We start from the raw sequence: 18,639 nt of genomic DNA on the forward strand, positions 1-18,639 counted from the left end.
GCGAACCTGGCAAACGAGGCAGCTGTCAACGAATGGCTGGAAGCCTACAGCGTCGAAACCAACACGTCTTGGATCGTGCAAAAGGTTCAAAGGGATGGAGAAAGGTACGTACATTGCCGATCAGCCCGTATTGCTCTTAGCAATATATTTCAATCATTGTCAAATAATTTATACTCGGCTAGTGCTATATGTGGGTTGAATTTTAGTCAATTTAATAAAAAGCGGAGCTACATTTTTAGCCTATACTGGAGTCGAAAGTACACGAGCGCAATATATTAGGCGATAGTTTCCATGCAGACCTATGCAGTTAGCTGGCAAGCGCGAGAGAAGAGACTTTTCAACGAAGTCATCACCTCGAAGCTAAATGACTAATTGTAGAAATGATGACACAAAGTGCTAGTCACATGCCGTCAATCTGATAACTTTCCCTTGTAAACGTTCATAAAATCAGTTTACAAAAAAAAAAAAAAAAGTCTTAGCCAAAGAATTTATACTCAGTGAACATCCAGTGAATATCTGCCGCAAATATTAATAATAAATCATTATAGTATACATTGTAATGTCCACGTTGAAGAGAGTAGAGAGTGGACACCAGACCTTCTTTATTGGAATGCTCCGTCGCTTCTGCGCATGCGCCAGCTGAAAGAATCGAGGAGAAATAACTTGCCGGATGTGACGTAAAATTTGTTTTATGTTTTGTTTGTAAAATGTCTGCCGCTTCTCGTCGCCGTTTCTAGCGATAGGCCGATAGCTGGTCGCCAGTGTCGCCGGCTCCGTGATCGCTCGCAAGCCGGACATGGCTGTGGCGATGGTGGCGGACGGGTTTCTTGGCATTGTAGTTTGAATATCGTAGCCGTGTGGCCGTACGTGTTCCTTTCCATTTGTTATAATACTCCTTGAGCTTCGGCCTCGCGTACTGCTGTTCGTCAAGCAGCAAGCTGTGATATTCCCATGCGTTCTCTTAGTTACAGATAGCACCATCTCCGACCTGTGGACTCTGCGACGCTAGTTCTGCAATGCGTGTCAGCCCGCTCTTGTCGATGGAACATGCCTGCAGTATGTCGCAAGTACTTACTTGCATTTCCCGAAATTTACACGAGTCACTGCCTTTGGATCATCCGGAAGTAAGGTGTACAGCGCAAGTAGCGCAACACATGGGATGCGACAAACTCGTCTCCGATCGAGTGCGTAGTCGAATGGGATCTCGCTGTCATTTTTATCGTTGTCCTCGACTTCGACACCGCTATTTAGTAGCAGTGGTAAACTTTAATCACCTCGAAATACCAGTATAAAAAGGGGCGTCGTTCCGGTTGGTGTTCCTTCAGGAAGAACGTTAGTCACTACTTGACTAACGTTCTTCCTGAAGGAACGACTGTTCATGTCAGTTACTTGACTAACGTTCTTCCTGAAGGAACGACTGTTCATGTCAGTTCTAAATCCCGGATCCTAAGACGTGTGTATCGTGGAAGCTGGCCACCTGCCGATAATGCTCAATGTATACATATGGCTGGACCTTGTTTGCAAGATTTCTAAAATTTTTTGTTCGTTGTAAACTTCTGCATGAAATATATATGTATAACCTTTCTTGTATTTAAAACAGCATTTCGTGCACCAAAATCATCTACTACAGGTCATTGCTCCATAGATTCAAAATAACAATTCTCTCACCTGATTTATCTGCAGCTATGAAAATAACTGCTTTGAAAGGGCTCGTGTTGTTATATACCATTCACGTAGGCCTCTGTAACTTTGATGTCACAGTTCCTTACTGCACATTTTCTTGACTCCTCCTTCAGTTTAAAGCATCTGAGCAGTTAGTGGCGATGTATGTACCGAACCATCGCGACCCGCCAAAGCTTATTAAGACGAATAAATGACTGAACCTCATTTTCAGTGAGTAGGATTGTTTTATTTCTCTCAAATAGTTTAAAAAGAGCTGCTGATTTCATTTCTGTTGTCTGGCCAGTAACTTAATGACAGCTTCTGTTCTGGTAGTCTTGATGCCATTGGCACTATAAGGAGGTTCCCACACTGCTTCGCTGTTTCATCACATTCCACATGACAGATACGGTAATGCTGGTAATTCTGCATCCGTTGCTGTAGTCAAGGGTGGCACTGATGAATACGCTCAGTGTTAAGATAGATGTCTCCATAGCTCAGTTGGACGATCCATGTCTGCACTTTGGTCTTGGATGTAGGACAAACTGTTTCTCAGGCACGAATGCAGTCGGTACTCAGGCATACTGCCTTTGGCAGCATTGCATGTTGTGTATGAAATGGCATAGTGTGCAGAAGTCCAAAGCATTTTCTGTACAATGTAGCAAATGCTTCACATCTAAAGGACAGTCTGCTGACTTTTTTCAACTATATTTTCTTTGTGGCAGTCGAACACTCCGCGTCCAGATAAAAAAAGTATACCTAGCTTTAGGGGTAAGAAACACGGCAGGACATTTTAAAGTGTAAATTTTCGAAATAGGAATGTTGCTCTGAATATCTTTGAAACTTGACAGTAAAAGATGATGTAACTGCCCGCTGCCTAGATAGCGGGCAGTAACGAGCCCACCATTAAAATGAAGGTCAGTGATGCAGTGATGCCCAACACACAACCTAAGGGGTATGTACAGCCCCCTTGTTTTTCTAAGATATTTATTTTTTTTTTTTTGCACACTACTGAGAATTTTATTAATAGCGCTGGGAGACGAGCATGTATGCAAAGGGACACATTATCTTTAGCTGGCTTATGGTGGAAGAAACTATGACTTCCTCATGAAAGAGAGTACGGCGAATACAATAACAATCCTAACTTCAAAGCGACAGAGCCACGGTGCAAGTATAACAATCATGCCACAAGATGGAAGCGACGCTATGTGATCCCCAGTGGAAGCCTATGCCTTGCTGTTTCACGGCGGCATAAGGCAGTATGTTTGCAGTTGTAAGGATTTCGCAATGTCACGCATACAATATTGCATCATTGGATGCTCAATGCACCTGCGTGAAGTGCCCACCAGGGGTGAAATTCTACCGTTTATTCCAATAGCAGCAGGAGCACTGGGAATTTCTGTGTGCATTTCATAAAAGGCTGCACGTGTATAGCTTTATGTTGATCTGTTATATCATGGTGCAAAGGTGCACATGTTTTGCAGCATTCTTAGGTTTGCTAGTAACCTGAAATGCCATATAGTTTCTCAACACATTTTATGTAGTCCTTGTTCTTTAGTTTCTTTTTTTTTTTTCATAAGTATGACCTCTGCCCTTGTGTAAAGTGTTCATTTGCAATTTCTCATCAATGTCGGAGTCATAAATATTGCTTGTCCTATGCGACACATCAACAAAAATAAATATAACAACTGCTTCCCCTCTATAGTCTCGGATACAACTTAAGTCTGCAGTAACTGCCATGCACAATTTCTTCGTCACAGAAAATAGTCTGTTTAAGGTCTTTCTGGTTACCTAAATAAGAAGCTAACCATCAGACAAAATTACCAGCTGAAGAATACCATCAATGCTTCTTGCTTGTTTGGTGTACTTACACATCAAAAACTGATTGTTTACCGTTCAGTGGAGTAAAACACATGCCGGGAAACGTTCATTGGTCATTGTTAGCAACTGCTGTTTTCTTTAAGTTCTATCCTACTTATACCATCCATGTCACACCCCCAAACCTAGATATTTAAAAAATAAAAAACAGGCTGCCGACACCACAGCTCCGAGAACTGCTCGCTAAAGAGGCGACATGCCCGCTCCAGGTGGAACCAGACCTCCGTCCATACTCTTGCAAGCACTTCGTGAATTCCCAGGTTTCGACACCTCTCCTCTCCTCTAATGTTAGTGCGTGGGGGAGCCCCTGAAGGTGATTTAAATAAGACGAATAATGTTTCATTACAGCTATAGTTTAAAGCACTCAGTTACTAATTTAAAAATAGCTATTAGTTAAATAAGGCTGGTCATATCTACCACAGCTAAGAAAAATATTTTGCCCATAGCAATGCCGCCACCGTCCCCAGCTTAGAGAAAATATAAATTCCTGCAAAACAGATATTCTGTTACTATTGTCATCACAGGGAAAGATCTACAGAAATATGCCAGTATTTTTACTCTTCTCCAGCAGCAAACTTCCCCTTGTTGTATAGCTAAGTACTATTACAAATTTCATATGTTTAGTAAGAAAGCAGACAGAATTACAGAAAATACACCCACAGTTGCATTTCTTGAGAAATTGTAATGAAAGGAATGCCTTCACTCAGTTCCTTGGCTGGGTTGTACACAGCTGAGAAATTTCGATGGGCAGTATGTAAACAAAAACAAAAAACAAAAAAAAAAAAGGAATGTAGTAAACTTCGGAGGTTCACTGAAGTACAGATGCCTATGGGACTAATGTGCAGCATTTGTCTAAGTTATAGATTAGATATAGCATAGCTTCTCAGCTTTTACATCCTTCATTTAAGTTTTGCACTGCTGCTTCCCTAAAGGGACGCTGCAGACAGCTTCATCCTACTCATCTAAAAAAAATCGTTATGTGGATTCTTCCAGGTAGGTTGATATTTTTTTGGCAGCAAGAGGTGCATTTATTACTCCGAAAACAATCAAAATGCAACATTTGATTTGCACCTGTGGTGTCATGACCAAAAGAACTACTTGTAGAGTAAAACCCATTCGCAGCACGAATAAAGCAACGACAAGAAGGCAGTAAGCTTTGCTCTCACAGAAATGGCGTAGAACAGTCTGAAAAATTGTTGTGGCCTGTAGCATAGCATGGCTGCCCAAGAAGACAGAGTTACGGACTCGGCCGATGGAAGCCCCCAGCGTTACCAAACTACCCCCTTCCCCTCTGACCTACAAGACTAGTGGAATAAGGGAGTAATTACTCATAAGCATCCACCAAAGCACAGCGATAAGGCTGCAAAGGAAAGCTATGCAGCTTTATCAAAACCTCTTTGGTTGAAAAAGCTGCATATCTTTTCTTGTAGCAATAGGGCTGCCATCGGTTGGATGGCAGTGAGTAATCACTTTTTATTGCAAGTCTGCTTAACCTTGGAGGGTTTCCCTAAGGCATATGAAATGAGCATTAGACGATTTTTTTTTTTTTTCAGTAACTACATGTTGAAATGTTTTCTATCTGCATGGTCTTGCTTTGCAACTAAACTGTGCACAAGTGGAAGTTGATGAAGACAGTGATGCGCAGCATGAGAAAGTGGCTGTATAATGCGTGCAATGTCAAGGTGAAGCTTATTTTTGCCTGCCTTTTAAAAAGTTGTCTTCTGTTGTGCATCTCAGCAATGGCTGAATGAATTGTAAATAGTCTGTGTACATAACCCTTTTTGTATAATAAATACCATGTCAGAAAAAAAAAAAAGAAGTGAAGCTATAGCTTAGTTGTTTAATGCAGCGCCCAGAGAATCTGACCTGTGTAGCTTGCCATGGGTTCAAATCACATTCGTAGGCGTGTGCCATTTATATGCTTTTTATTATGCACCCATCACATGCTGCGTGGCGTCACACTCCCGACGACAAGAGAGTGGCTTTAGTGCCTCAGGGCTTCAGTCCAGAAATTTGCTTGCAGGCAATTTTTATTTCTGCGCATGCACCATACTGTTGTACATGCACAGACCACATGGTCACAATTCAGAAAATGTCATGTAGCCATCACAAATTTCTCCAGGAGAGTCCCCTTAATCCTTACGAGATGCAGCTCATGCTGCAAAACACACTTATCATCAATCAGTAGTGAACGGCTGTGTAGTCGTGCATTGGAGATCTGCCGGAGTAAACATTAAGTAACGTCACCGCGGTTTACTTACAAAAGTGGCCATTGGTGGCTTAGCTGTATTTTAGTTTCCATACTTTTGTAATCTATAAAACTTTTACCATAGAAAAAGCCTGTGTTTCATTATTAGAACACAGTAATTTATTGGTATAGACCAAGTTCATTTTGCCCTCACTATTCCCTTAAGTTGTTCTCATTTGGATGTGGATAGGTCAAGAGAGCTGTGCATACAGTACAGGCAGATGATAAGGGGGGAGGGGAAGAAACCGTAATGACATTCATGGTGAGCTTTGTCATATTGATCGTATTTTTATGCTGTGAGCACGAACGTTCTGATGCATTCTAGCAATGCGAGGAGGAGAAAGCTGTCTTATTGAAAGGTCAGGACACTGATTGTGGGAAGGTGCTGCTGAGAGGTTTGTGATGAGCAGAGCCTGTTTAATTCATCAGCAAGCCTCACTGCACCATAATTACGATATGACATAAACGGCCAACACTGTTAAGTTGCGCTGACATATTCATGCGTTGTATGCATGCACAGTGTATGTCATTTTTGGTTGCTGAGTGGTCTTACACATATTTTTGATGCTCTTTTTTTTTTTTTTTTTCCTTCTTTCGTGCAGATGTCCGTGCTTAGGCTACACATGACCACCTCTGTTGCATATGCTCTGGTCGACGGCTGGCAGAGATGCCCGTTTAGGTAACTTTTGGGTCGTCGAACATCGGACCTTCACATTTGGATGAATCCACCGTCAACTGGTTACAGGAGAATGATTCTCTCCTTGCTCCTCCAGGAGAAAAACCTAGCACATCTAATCTGACCCCTTTCCTGGCACCTACACGCCCTTTTTTTGTTGACCAAAGGTGTTGCCGTATATATGAAATATATAATTGAAGCAACAAATAAATCTCGGCAATCTACAAAATATGCTTGCACATTTAATGCTATTACATTTAACCTAGCGACCACATTTCGTGACATTCTGTGAATTGCAATGCATGTCTGCTAATTATTGCGATTCCTGTATGTGCTGTACCAGTGTACCTCGGCAGCTGTTTTCCCTCTTTGTGGTGAAGTTGAGAGTCTTCTGTTAGAGCAAAGATTGTGTTACCTCAGAATATTTTCTCACATGCATCAGTGCATACTTTGCTTGAATGCTTCAGTTCACCCTTTTAAAGTGACACTGAGGACAACTCCATTGAGTCATTGGTCTCAGTAAATATTTGATTATTTCTCTCATTATGGCTGTGTTGTCCGGCAGCAATTGTGGCATATAGTATTTATTGGTGAGAAAATTTAAATTGGAAGCCTTCCCATGAGTCGATTCATGATGACCTTGCTGAAAAGGACGTGTCACTGCCACATTAGAGTGGCTCACGACACAATATATCTTGCAGTAATCTGCACCAAAACTTCTGTGTGGAAGCATGCATTTTACTTGCAAAATTGGCCGGTAATGGCAGCATCTTTGTTCTGTTTCTTGGTCTTTCCATCCTTTTAAAACCTCTGCTTTCATTTTAAGTGGTCTTAATTGTTTTGGGGGGTTTAACATCCCAAAGCGACTCGTGTGGTCTCTTTAAGATTAGAACACTGTATCTTAGCGATACAGGAAAACTGCTTTCCATCCTCCTTAGTGTCCCTTCAAAGGAATCCGACAATAAAACACAATTCACAATAAGTATTTCAATATGTATTGCCATTTGCCTACTTTGTGCCTGTGGCTAATTTTAGCTTGTTTTACTCCACAAAAGGGGCTTTGTTTAACAAAATAAATACAGAGTAAATTTCACTGGTGACTAATTAACCATATTAACAACTCCCTCTTGTGTAAACTCACTGAACATCTGAAATATGTTTCGTCAGCACTTCATTACTTCTGGGCTGCCATGAATGGTAGCTATGGCATGTGGTTTTTATGGTAAGCAACCACCTTGGCAGGAATGTTGCTTTGTGAGCTGCGTCGATTAGTGTCTGCCCAAGACTTGGACATCACTTGGGAATATACACGGTCAGCAGTAGGACGGTGTACATCGGACCTGTGTTGGCAGTCACTTTTTCAGAATTGCAGCGTTGGAACCAAGGACTATATGGCATTACCTTGGCCTGCATGCATGACAACACAACAAAAACAGGACATAACTCCGCCTAACGGACAGGATTAAAATCTCCATGCAGGCCTTGTGCTCAACACATCACTAAAGGCAACAAGCACTGTTTGCCATGTCAGTCACAGCAATGGTTCTAGCAAAACTACTTTTGCTGTGTAGTGTTTAATATTTTTAACAGTGCAAATTTAAGCAGTTTTGTTACTCTTGCTCTGTTTTGTTACTCTTCTTTATCCCATAGCTGCAGTTGGCTATCATGACATATGGAGTATTTTGTGACCACCCGAGGGTATTGTATGACCTGAAATCGAGATGCATGTGTGCATTTTGACACTACACAACTAATATGCAGTCCGCAATAAATGTTCCGTCTTGCGCTGGCAAGCAGACTGCTTAGATCTTTGAAGATGCAACACATCATTAGCATGACTGTGTGAAAAAATATGAAGGGATATCAGTCCATATCTTTGCAGCTTTCACAGCTGGCCTTTTTTCCCTAAGGCAGAGGAAATAATTACTTGGCAAACTTTGTTTTTGGTGCATGCTGCAACTAGTCGCAAGGGCAATGACTGGACAAAGATGGAATCACGAACCCAGCACTGTTTATTTATTGTTTTAACACTAGTCTACATGCTTGTCTACAATGATAAGCACAACAGGGCAGGTAGAAATAACATCAATCGAATAGGACGTCGTGGGATGTTTTCTGAGACAAAAAAATAAAAAAAATACAGGAATTAGATACAAGAACTGTCTAGAGCTAGAGCAGCTGGAAGATAAATACTGTGCAAAAATACCAGGACTTTCACAGCTTGCGCTTCGAGCCTTTAACTTTAGGAGCAAAACTAGAGGCAGGACTGCGTCGGGAGATGTCGAGAGCATTTTTTCTTTACGCGGGCGGTCTACCTCCTGGCACTCCTAAGTACAGAAGTTTACTTGAAAATATACCTGGATTCCACGGTTGCATGACTAGTCCAGTAGGCCGGCAGCAAGTCGCTTGAGAGCTGTGATGAATAGCTGGCCTTCCCGGTTGAGGTTCTATTTCCCGGTTAGTCCCGGGCTGGCTACCGCATCGGAGCTTCATAATAGATTAGCTGCCTGCATCAATTGGACACCGAATTCCGTGTTTGTACATCCGATAAAGGCAACGAAAATGGCAAAACAATTGCCCTGCGGATACACTACCCGACCTCTTGAAATCCAGGATAGAGAGGCAATTTTGTCTCCAACCGGCCTTTTTATACTGGTATTTCCAGGTGATTAAAGTTTACCACTGCTACTAAATAGTGGTGTCGAAGTCGAGGACAACGATAAAAATGACAGCGAGATTCCATGTTTTTTCGCATCCCATGTGTTGCGTAACTTGCGCTGTACACCTCAGTCCGATTGTATACGTAGTACTTTCGGATGATCCAAAGGCAGTGACTCGTATAAATTTCGGGAAATGCAATGCTGAATACACCAGTTACTTGCAACATACTGCACGCATGTATCATCGACAAGGGCGGGCTGACACGCATTGCAGAACTAGCGTCGCAGAGTCCACAGGTCGGAGACGGTGCTATCACAGCATGCCGCTTGACGAACAGCAGTACGCGAGGCCGAAGCTCAAGGAGTATTATAACAAGTGGAAAGGAACACCTGGGAACACGGCCACACACGGCCACTTGGCTACGATATTCAAACTACGATGCCAAGAAAGCCGTCCGCCACCATCGCCACAGTCAAGTCCGGCTTGCGAGCGATCACGGACTCGGAGCCGGCGACACATGGCGACCATCTGTCGGCCTATCGCTAGAAACGGCGACGAGAAGCGGCAGACATTTTACAAACAAAACATAAAACACGTTTTACGTCACGTCCGGCAAGTTATTCCTCCTCACTTCTTTCAGCTGGCGCATGCGCAGAAGCGACGGAGCATTCCAATAAAGATGGTCTGGTGAGAGTGGACATGTACCAAATACCCACATACAGGGTGTTGCACAATTAGACCCGCGCTGTAGAATGCTTCTCCCAGCTAAACCGCGGAATCCTTGCAGTTCAGATTTCGCACAGAAATCACATTTTGTCGCTAGTATTTGTTAATACTAAATTTGTTTGTGGTACTTGCCTGATTCGATCAGAAGAAGTAAAATATTCCCATCGCCTGCGGCGGCGGCGACGCCAGACGAACCGCTGCCCCAGTGATGGGACTGGTGGCGCCACCTCATGCTGCTTACAACAACTCAAACCTTCTGCCAGAAACGCTCGCCCCCTCTTTTCCTGCTACAGAGTTGTTGTTAGCAGCATGAGGTGGCGCCACCAGTCCCATCGCTGGGGCAGCGGTTCGTCTGGCGTCGCCGCCGCCGCAGGCGATGGGAATATTTTACTTCTTCTGATCGAATCAGGCAAGTACCACAAACAAATTTAGTATTAACAAATACTAGCGACAAAATGTGATTTCTGTGCGAAATCTGAACTGCAAGGATTTCGCGGTTTAGCTGGGAGAAGCATTCTAAAGCGCGGGTCTAATTGTGCAACACCCTGTATGCCCACACATCTCTTGATGGGATATTAAATGATATTCTGTAGATATGTAGCCAACATATTTTTATGGGTTGTGAGCTGTGTAGTAAGAGTACAGCACTTTATAACTAGAGCAATTGCTGAAAAATGCCAAAGATGATAATTGTTTATTTAAGGTAAAAATTTCCTACTTGTTTCTTGCTGGGATCCTACTAGTTCCAGTAGTACTGGTATATTAACACATTCCCCATAGCCACTGGAATCGGTAGCGGCTGGGTCTCCCTGCAGAAGGTCGGTCGGGTGCATTGGTTCTGGTGGGCCTGTTGACCTATGAAAATCTTGGTGCAGCAGCTGCCTAGGGCCGCACTATCAAAAAGAAGACAAGGGCAAAGGTTTCATAAGTATGATTCATACTTTATTATTTTCCATGTCTACAAAAGTTCTGCAATCTGCATGGACACTTTTGTCTTGTTGTCTGGTACTGCTGCAGGTGTTCCAGCTTCAATCAGATGTTGCAATGAAGTTAGCTGCACAGAAAGATTTTTTTCAGAAAAACATGCTAGCAACACCACACTACTTTAAATATCAACAATTTGGAAAGCAGCCATTCAAGAACAATGCATTTGGATTACGTTTGTGTACTTGCCTCGCCAAGGGCTTAGATTACTTCCAACCAAAGCCATCATCTCAGCTTTTAGACATTAGTTGATGGCATGGTACCCTGTCAATTTAACAGTCAAACCATTCTATATGTGACACACCACAAATTGTTAGTGCTGTGCTTCGCATGCCTATACAGCTGCTTACAGTGCGATCAATCATGTTTCTGTCTAGTTTGAGCTTATTCAGAATCAGTTCGTGGCGAGCCTGTGTATGCATTTGGACCAGAATATGAGAGTGAAAGTGTGTGCAATGACAACTGGTGCATGTGGAGAACATGCACTTCATGTGTTATACGTCGACTTTGCGAGACGAGTGCAATCCACTGTGTGCGTGGTCTTCTCTATAACTCGAACCAGTTCACTGCACTACAACATTGTCATCAACCATTTGTATCCTCATTCTCCTTTTATTTCCCTTTTCTCCCTTCTCTAGTGTGGAGCAGCACGCTAGGGTCATATTGCTGCTGGCCGAACTCTCCACCTTTCTTTTCATTCAATTATTTTCATCGCTATCTTGCTTATTCACTGTGCTTTGGGCCTCCTTGCAAACACAAATGTGGCTATTTGCAATTCAAAGTAGGTTCTTTGATGGTTGCATGGCTGCCCAGTGTCATTTTAGAACTGCAGTCACATCTGCCACTTTTTCCTGCCAAAAAGTTGAAGGCATTTGCCAGTAAAACAAACTGCTTCTGCATAAATGGTTTACAATGTATTGCTTGCCGTGCATTTACTAAACAGTAAAGGCATTGTTTCACCTAAATTTAGAAGCAGTGCATTTCACTTTTATTTAGTAGTGTCCCAAATTGACTTAGGCTCTGCAGGATTCTGTAGTGTAGGTCTCCGGCTCATTTTTGACCAATGATTTTTGTTTTTTAACATGCACTGACATCACACAGTAAATGGGTGCCTTACATTTTTCTCTATCAAAACATGGTCGCTATGGCTGGAATCGAACTCGGGTTCCTCAAATTTAAATGCCTAAAACTGGTTGTTTCATATTATTTCCTAGACTACTTTCATCGGGGCAGCCTTGTAGTACCTAATTTACTATAAACACACTTGTGGCACATTATGATGACATTAACAAGCGTTTCTTCTTGATTTCCTCTACCTTTTCCTTGCTATTCCTTTATTTCCGCCGCCCCAGTCCAGGTGCTTCAGATATCAGATAGCAGATACCGGGACTGGCAAACATCTTTTCTTTCCTTTTGTATATACAATAAATAACCACTACCACCACCACCACAAGCGTTTCTTGAAATGTTGGATTGCTAGCTGACCAGTGTGCAAACCATAAGGGAGTGATGTCAAAATACTCTGGTTCTCCCCTCTTCAAGTGTTGCTATAATTTGAGCTTAATTCTTTTTGTAGCAATGCTTCCTTCTTCAAAAATATTGGTAGGCATAATGGTGCAAGTACAACATGTCACCTAATTCAGAAGCTTTTGAAGTGGCTGTAAGATAGTTTGGAATTCAAGTTAGCCAAGGTCACGTTGAGATGTATACTAGGAATAAACAGTTGCTGTGAAAGCCAGCACTTATTTATTTGACTCAATATTGAACTGCACCATTCTGCATAAGCATGTTATGAGGTGCCAACGACTTCAAAAATAAACACTCTTGTTTCTTCTTGCCATGACACATGAGCAGAATACCAATCACATACATAAAGAGTTACAAAAAACAAATTACACAGCATGCTATGCCACTGCCTCTGCTTAACAGGTGCAGTTATGTTAGCTACTGTGCTAAAAAAAATGCCTATTCAACGCAGTGCTCTCAAACAAGCGTGAGTACTTTAAGAAGGTGGAAATTCTGGCTGGTTGGTGCATGACCTGTGGCTAAAAACAGCGCTAAGACGAGACGAAGCAGACGAAACAGCGTCGTGTCCCCTCTGCTTCGTCTCGTGTCAGCGCTGTTTTTAGCCACAGAAGCGTGAGTACTTGGTTATCGAGTTCACCTAATATCTCACTTTCAGAATCAATAGTTTGATTATGGGCTTCAGAAAAGGGCGGTTGCCGCTATGACCAGGGCGCCGTAATCATGCGTGCGTTCACAAAACGAGAGCATGTTTTCTTTTCAAGGATTATTACTGCTAGTTTCAGAAAACTAGCTTCGCTGTCCCAGCATGTTGACATATAGAAACATTTCCGTATTTAAATGCCAGAAACTGGAAAAAAAAAAAAAATCCTGAGTGCAAACAGCTGCTCACAAGGTAGCGTAAAATGAGAGACGGTCTTTGAGATGTAATTTAGCATCGGTAGTAGTCTACATACGCCCTTGGGTAGGCCAGTACCTTTAGCATCCTTAGCGAAGACCCCCTCGAGCAGCGATGCAGCATCACAGCAAAGGTTTCACAAATACACCACGTAACCATGTTTTTTTTTTCTCTTTTTCCCCCCTTTTTACCCCCCATATTCCAGCAGTGCTCATCCAAATATTGCAGTGATACTAACCAAGGCCCTTTCAGCGACTAGTGGCTCCAAGGCGAGCATCCAACGGCACTGCGCAGCTTTCTTGGAATCGACGCACTTGCACATCCAGCACCAGCATAGTCGGCATCCAGCATGCTTAGGCAGCAAAAGTTCAGCAGTCGTGGCTTCACAAAATCGCTTGCTGTCAGAGTCAAACACCAGACTTCGAGATGACGGCCAAAACACTTGTTTCGAACTGCAAGCATCACAGTATCCAGCATCCAAATGGCACGGCTTGGGCCACTGTGTTTATAAAGCCTCAAAACTGCGGCCGCAGCACAGGCACTACCTCTAAGCCATGGTAGAAGGATACGCGCTTGTCTGGCTAACCAACGCCCCAACGCCAGCGTCGGGGAAGCAACGGCGCGCGCGTGTGCGTCGCCATCTTTCTTTGGCGTAAGAAAAAATAGAAACAAGCAAAAAACAACTTAAAGGAAGTGACGTCGTGTCACGTGCTTGCGCGTCATAGCGTCGTCTGCTCGAGTGCTCCTACGGGATATGGTTTGTCAATACGCGCCCTGGGCACGCTGAATGGCCCCAAGGGTTTCGATGGGGGAAGGGACGCGTATTGCCATGTGACAAGAACCAGGCTGGAATGACGTCGTTGGGTGCGGGCGGGAGAGCGCGCTGACATGCACTCTCGAGAAAAATGTAATGACTCGAACGAAAGAAGAGCGGAAAAATAAGAGTTGCACACCGAGCAGCAGCTGAGAAGAGCAAAACGTAGGCGAGAGAGGGAAAGGAGACGAAGAAAGCATGCCGCAGGCCCGCACCCGAATATAGAGAAAATAAAATATGGAAAGAATTCCGGCGGGAGGGAGCGGGCGCAGAGAAAAACTCTGATGGAGTGGGTTTCTGCTGCATACGATTGGTACGTTTGTGCTTGGCAGGCGACTGGGGCTGTTAGGCTTCCAGTTTCTGTAAGTCCTGGAGGGGTGTGTGAAATGTACACCAGCAGCCCTTTCAGTTGGCGCAATGCAAGTAACGGTGCGTAGAAACAGTGCAGTAACTATAAAGCGCTGCCCGTAATCGATAATACAGTAGAGACCTTAAACGCTAACGAGACGCTCATTCGCCACTCCGCTTAAATAGAAGCGATATGTGCAATAGCACAGTCGGCATTTCGCCCTCGGTACTGGCAAACGTTTCAGATATCAAACCTTTTAAGCGTCAGATATCAATGGGTTACATTTGGCGCTTTTCATCAACTGGTCCAGTAGACGACGAAAGTCAAGAGTAAAAAAAAATTGTTTCTCTGACGAGCTATCGCAGTGACGTAAACTTTTATTTTCCACTTATTTTTGCCGTGGCTTCGGCTGGTTGGCGAAATGTCTTGCGAATGCAGTTTGACGTCACGCCTTTGTTTCGCACGCGCACTCGAATTCTTGTTCCTCAATGTTATGTCTCGTCTGCAACAGGGCAAACATCCTCGCCAATGCTTGCCAAACATCCCTTCTTCCTGCTCATTTAGGCCTATTTCTCGGTGCCACTTATACATACTTCATTAAGAAAAATGTAGTAACCTATTTTAATGAATATTTAACGGTAGAGAAAGATTAAAAGAAAGGGCAGAGTTTTTACAGTTCCAATAAGCTCGCGTTAGACCAGGTCATACATTCTCACAGCTATTAGCATATTTTGTGCATGCTTTCACACAGCTATTTTTTAACTATTGTATTCGTTACTTTCTCATTGTCGGTATGTAAGCGTGGTATTTGATATCGGAGGAGTCTGCAGATATCAGACGCAGAGATGCAGAATAATATAGATCGAAAAAGAAAAAAACATTCGGCCGCTTTATCTTTTTTTTTTCGGTCATCCATTCACGCGCACAGCAAGTATATCTGCGAAGAGTAGGGAAAAGACGCTCTTCAATATGCTCCCCATCTCGATTTTTTTACAGCTTTTGCAAATATAAACTGAATGGCGCGCATTTCAACGGCAAATGGCTTTGTTTTCCCTTTTCACGGGCCACCAATTACGTATACACATGCTGACATCACCTGGGTTCAATATGGTCGACGCCACCATGCATGCCTTCTTGCAGAAAAAGGAGAAGAAAAAGTCGCTCCAAGAGGCAGACGTCCTCAGAAATTCTAAATCTGTCATAGTGGCGGCGTGTCGCCCTTGTTAGAGGAAACCATGTTTAAGCGGTGACCAGGAAGCTTGGGAAAGAGTTTAGTCCAGGATACAACATCAAGGGCACCACTGCAAGCACTAAGAATTTCTGATAAGCATCTGGCGTCGCGCAATCAACGAGAGGCGAGCCAGAGATTCCTCGAAGTGTTACCATGAGGCGTAGTTAGCCATTTTATCCCATTTAGTAATCTTGTAGCCTCTTGGCCTTCAGCGCCTTTGTATGTTGGGGTGACGGTTTCATCACGAATCTCAATCGCAGGGAGAGAAATTTATGCCTTGGCTTTGCCGTTACATGTGGTTTGTTCTCTCTTAGGGAGACCTCCGTTAGGAGATGTACGGTCAGGCACGCAGGAGCTGACAGTTATGGAACTGAGTAATGGGACCAATTTTCCCCCTCTTTTCGTCTTATCATAAGGAACAGTCAACTGTTAGCTCTTCCAATGCACACTATATAATTAGACTCATAGTTTTCCAACGTAAACCAAATGACGCTTGAACATCGGCAGGTGCTGACATTTTGCCAATTTATGGGCCTTTTTGCTCTTGAAGAGCTATGCTACCTCCCTCCCTCTATCGCTCTCTCTTCAAGTATTCGCATTGCAAACAGTCTTTGTCAAGGACAAGAACAAAAAGCGCATAGCTGTTAAACTTGTTTGGTTCAACAAGGTTGACGACTGGGCAAGTTGGTAAAGGTTCATATTTAACCAGCCAAAGGACGAGACACAGCTTTGTCCTGTCCTCTTCTTTCCTGTGTCTCGTCCTTTGTTTGGTTCGCTTATCTCAATCGGCATATATGATGCGTGTATTTTGATACCATTTGTGTCAAATAGGGGAAGTTTAAGGGAAGGCTCTAGAATGCGCCAGTGAAGAAACTCTCTTGCCGCACTGACGAATTCGTACGCGGTGAATTAGTGCTGCTTTGCGAAGTACAACTGGTCAAGCTGCCTATAATCCCTTTTTTTTTATTTCAGTTTTTGAGCGCGGAACTGACTTCTATGAACAAAGACTATAGAACCAAGTCAAATAGCAGTGCATTAGTCCCCAATTATTAAAATTAGCATCTCACCTCAGTTCTCCAGGGCTAGCTTTACACCTTTCCAAGACGAGGTCGCTTTGATATTACCACTCACATAGCCTCCGAGATCACCCCCCCCCTCGCGTTAAAAGCGAGCATGGGGGGGGCGGGATCTCGGAGGCCATGCCACTGAGCTGCAGTTTTTATTTAAAATAAGGTAACACGCTTGAATTGATGCAAGTTGTAATGGTTTTATGGAACCCTGCACCAGTATCCATAGATATCTACAAAAAAGAGGCGAAAACTAAGACGATTTATCTGGTCTTTCTTGAAAATAAATGCTGATGCAGCTGAAGCCTCGTTATGACCGACATTGATCGAGAGTCATTTGTTCTGCCCATTACGGACATCATGCAGGGACGGAACTATGGCGGCCACCGGACTCCATGTGGCAACTTATGAGGCATTTGGCACATACTTTAACACAACGTATTACAAGAACTGATTACATTAATAAATTATACTTCTTCCCATATCTGTTATCCATTCGATTGCATTTTTTGTGTTGCACTGTTAACGATAAATGTCATTATTTTTCAATTTCAATGACAAACTGCTCGCAATTAGTCAGTCCGTTCAAATTTCAGCTCGCATGAAGCGATGCACCTTATAGAATGCCAAGTTTGCTGCCAAATTAAACGTGGATTTATGAGAGCACGTACAGTCACTGTGCAGGAATGCATGAGATTGTACAAGTTCTTGTGAGATTGAATGTGCACATGAGCGAGCTCACAAAAGCACGCAGAGCCACTGTACAAGATTGAATGAGAATGAGTGAGCCTTTGTGAGGCTGGTCACGCATTTGTGCGAGCTTGTAGAAGCACATGGAGCCAGGGCGTGAACAGATGCTCTACGAGAGCATGCAAATATGTGGCCATGTACATGCTTGCATGCTAAAAAATTAGTTGTTGAGACTGTGTAGGTCCTTCCAATATGAAAGAGCTCAAAGTTAGAGCTTTCATCTAATGATTACTTCATGATTATTTGCAACAGGTACACTTTTTCATATTTCACAATTTTGGTCTTGGCTTGCAGCATATTTTCAACATTAGTAGAAATGTGCTTGCTTCCTTTCATTATGCAGAAATTTTTATATGACAACATGCACGCTGAGCAACAACTACTCGACATATCGAGGTCACCGTAAAACAATGTCAAAAGCGAGACACTTCAACTAGATCTAATTGCATCATTTGCTTCTCTTTCAACCATTCGTTTCTGAAAGTTGCACGCAGCCATAGATGCACGACAAAGGCTGTATGCACAACGTTGATGTGTTGCCTGCCAAGTAGATGACAGTCAAACTGGCGATCAAAATCACCCTTACATTGTGTTTTGCATATGAATGGAGGCGACACACTATAACTGCACACTATTACTACCATCAGGCATCACAAGTTTGTATGACAAACTGGCTTAATTGGAGTTTCATCTGTAGAAGGAAAAGTAAATGTGACAGCAGAAATGTGAAAGCCAACTCCAGTACTGAACTTCACGAGTTCATATTCACTTGTAAAGACCACAGAAAGACAATTCTCAAATGACTGGACAGCACTAACAGATGGGATGGGAGAGAAGATGACAACAATTCTGCTTTTTTATCTCCCTTAATATCTTAGAGCACCGTTCACTCAATTGACTCATTATAACCAACCAGCTTGACTCTCTTTTCCAGCACAAGGATAGGCTGAGCAAAACAGCTACTACAGCCTTTTGAGTTTTGACTTGCACATCTACATCTATATACACCATTTTTAAGTTTCCTGAGACTATAACGAACATTTACTGAACTGCACTAATCTGAATTGAAGCTTTCTGCTGTGTAATGACACTTGCAAATATTGTCCGCCTCATTGTCAAATAAAAAGAAAAAAAGAAAAGATTGAATCGGTGATCTTAGACTAATGAAGAGATA

At 43.0% G+C, this 18,639-nt stretch overlaps 1 long non-coding RNA gene across 1 annotated transcript; it reads left to right on the plus strand.

The window, feature by feature from the left end:
- Positions 1 to 889: 889 nt before the first annotated feature.
- On the plus strand, positions 890 to 6,658 carry LOC146201784 (uncharacterized). The gene is made up of 3 exons (XR_014703580.1): positions 890 to 1,184; positions 1,797 to 1,893; positions 6,388 to 6,658. It is a non-coding gene; the product is annotated as an uncharacterized LOC146201784 (long non-coding RNA).
- The last annotated feature ends 11,981 nt before the right edge of the window (positions 6,659 to 18,639 follow it).

Source organism: Amblyomma maculatum, chromosome 1, assembly GCF_055883805.1.
Source record: "Amblyomma maculatum isolate TAMU_Amacu chromosome 1, ASM5588380v1, whole genome shotgun sequence".
Lineage (NCBI taxonomy): Eukaryota > Metazoa > Arthropoda > Arachnida > Ixodida > Ixodidae > Amblyomma > Amblyomma maculatum.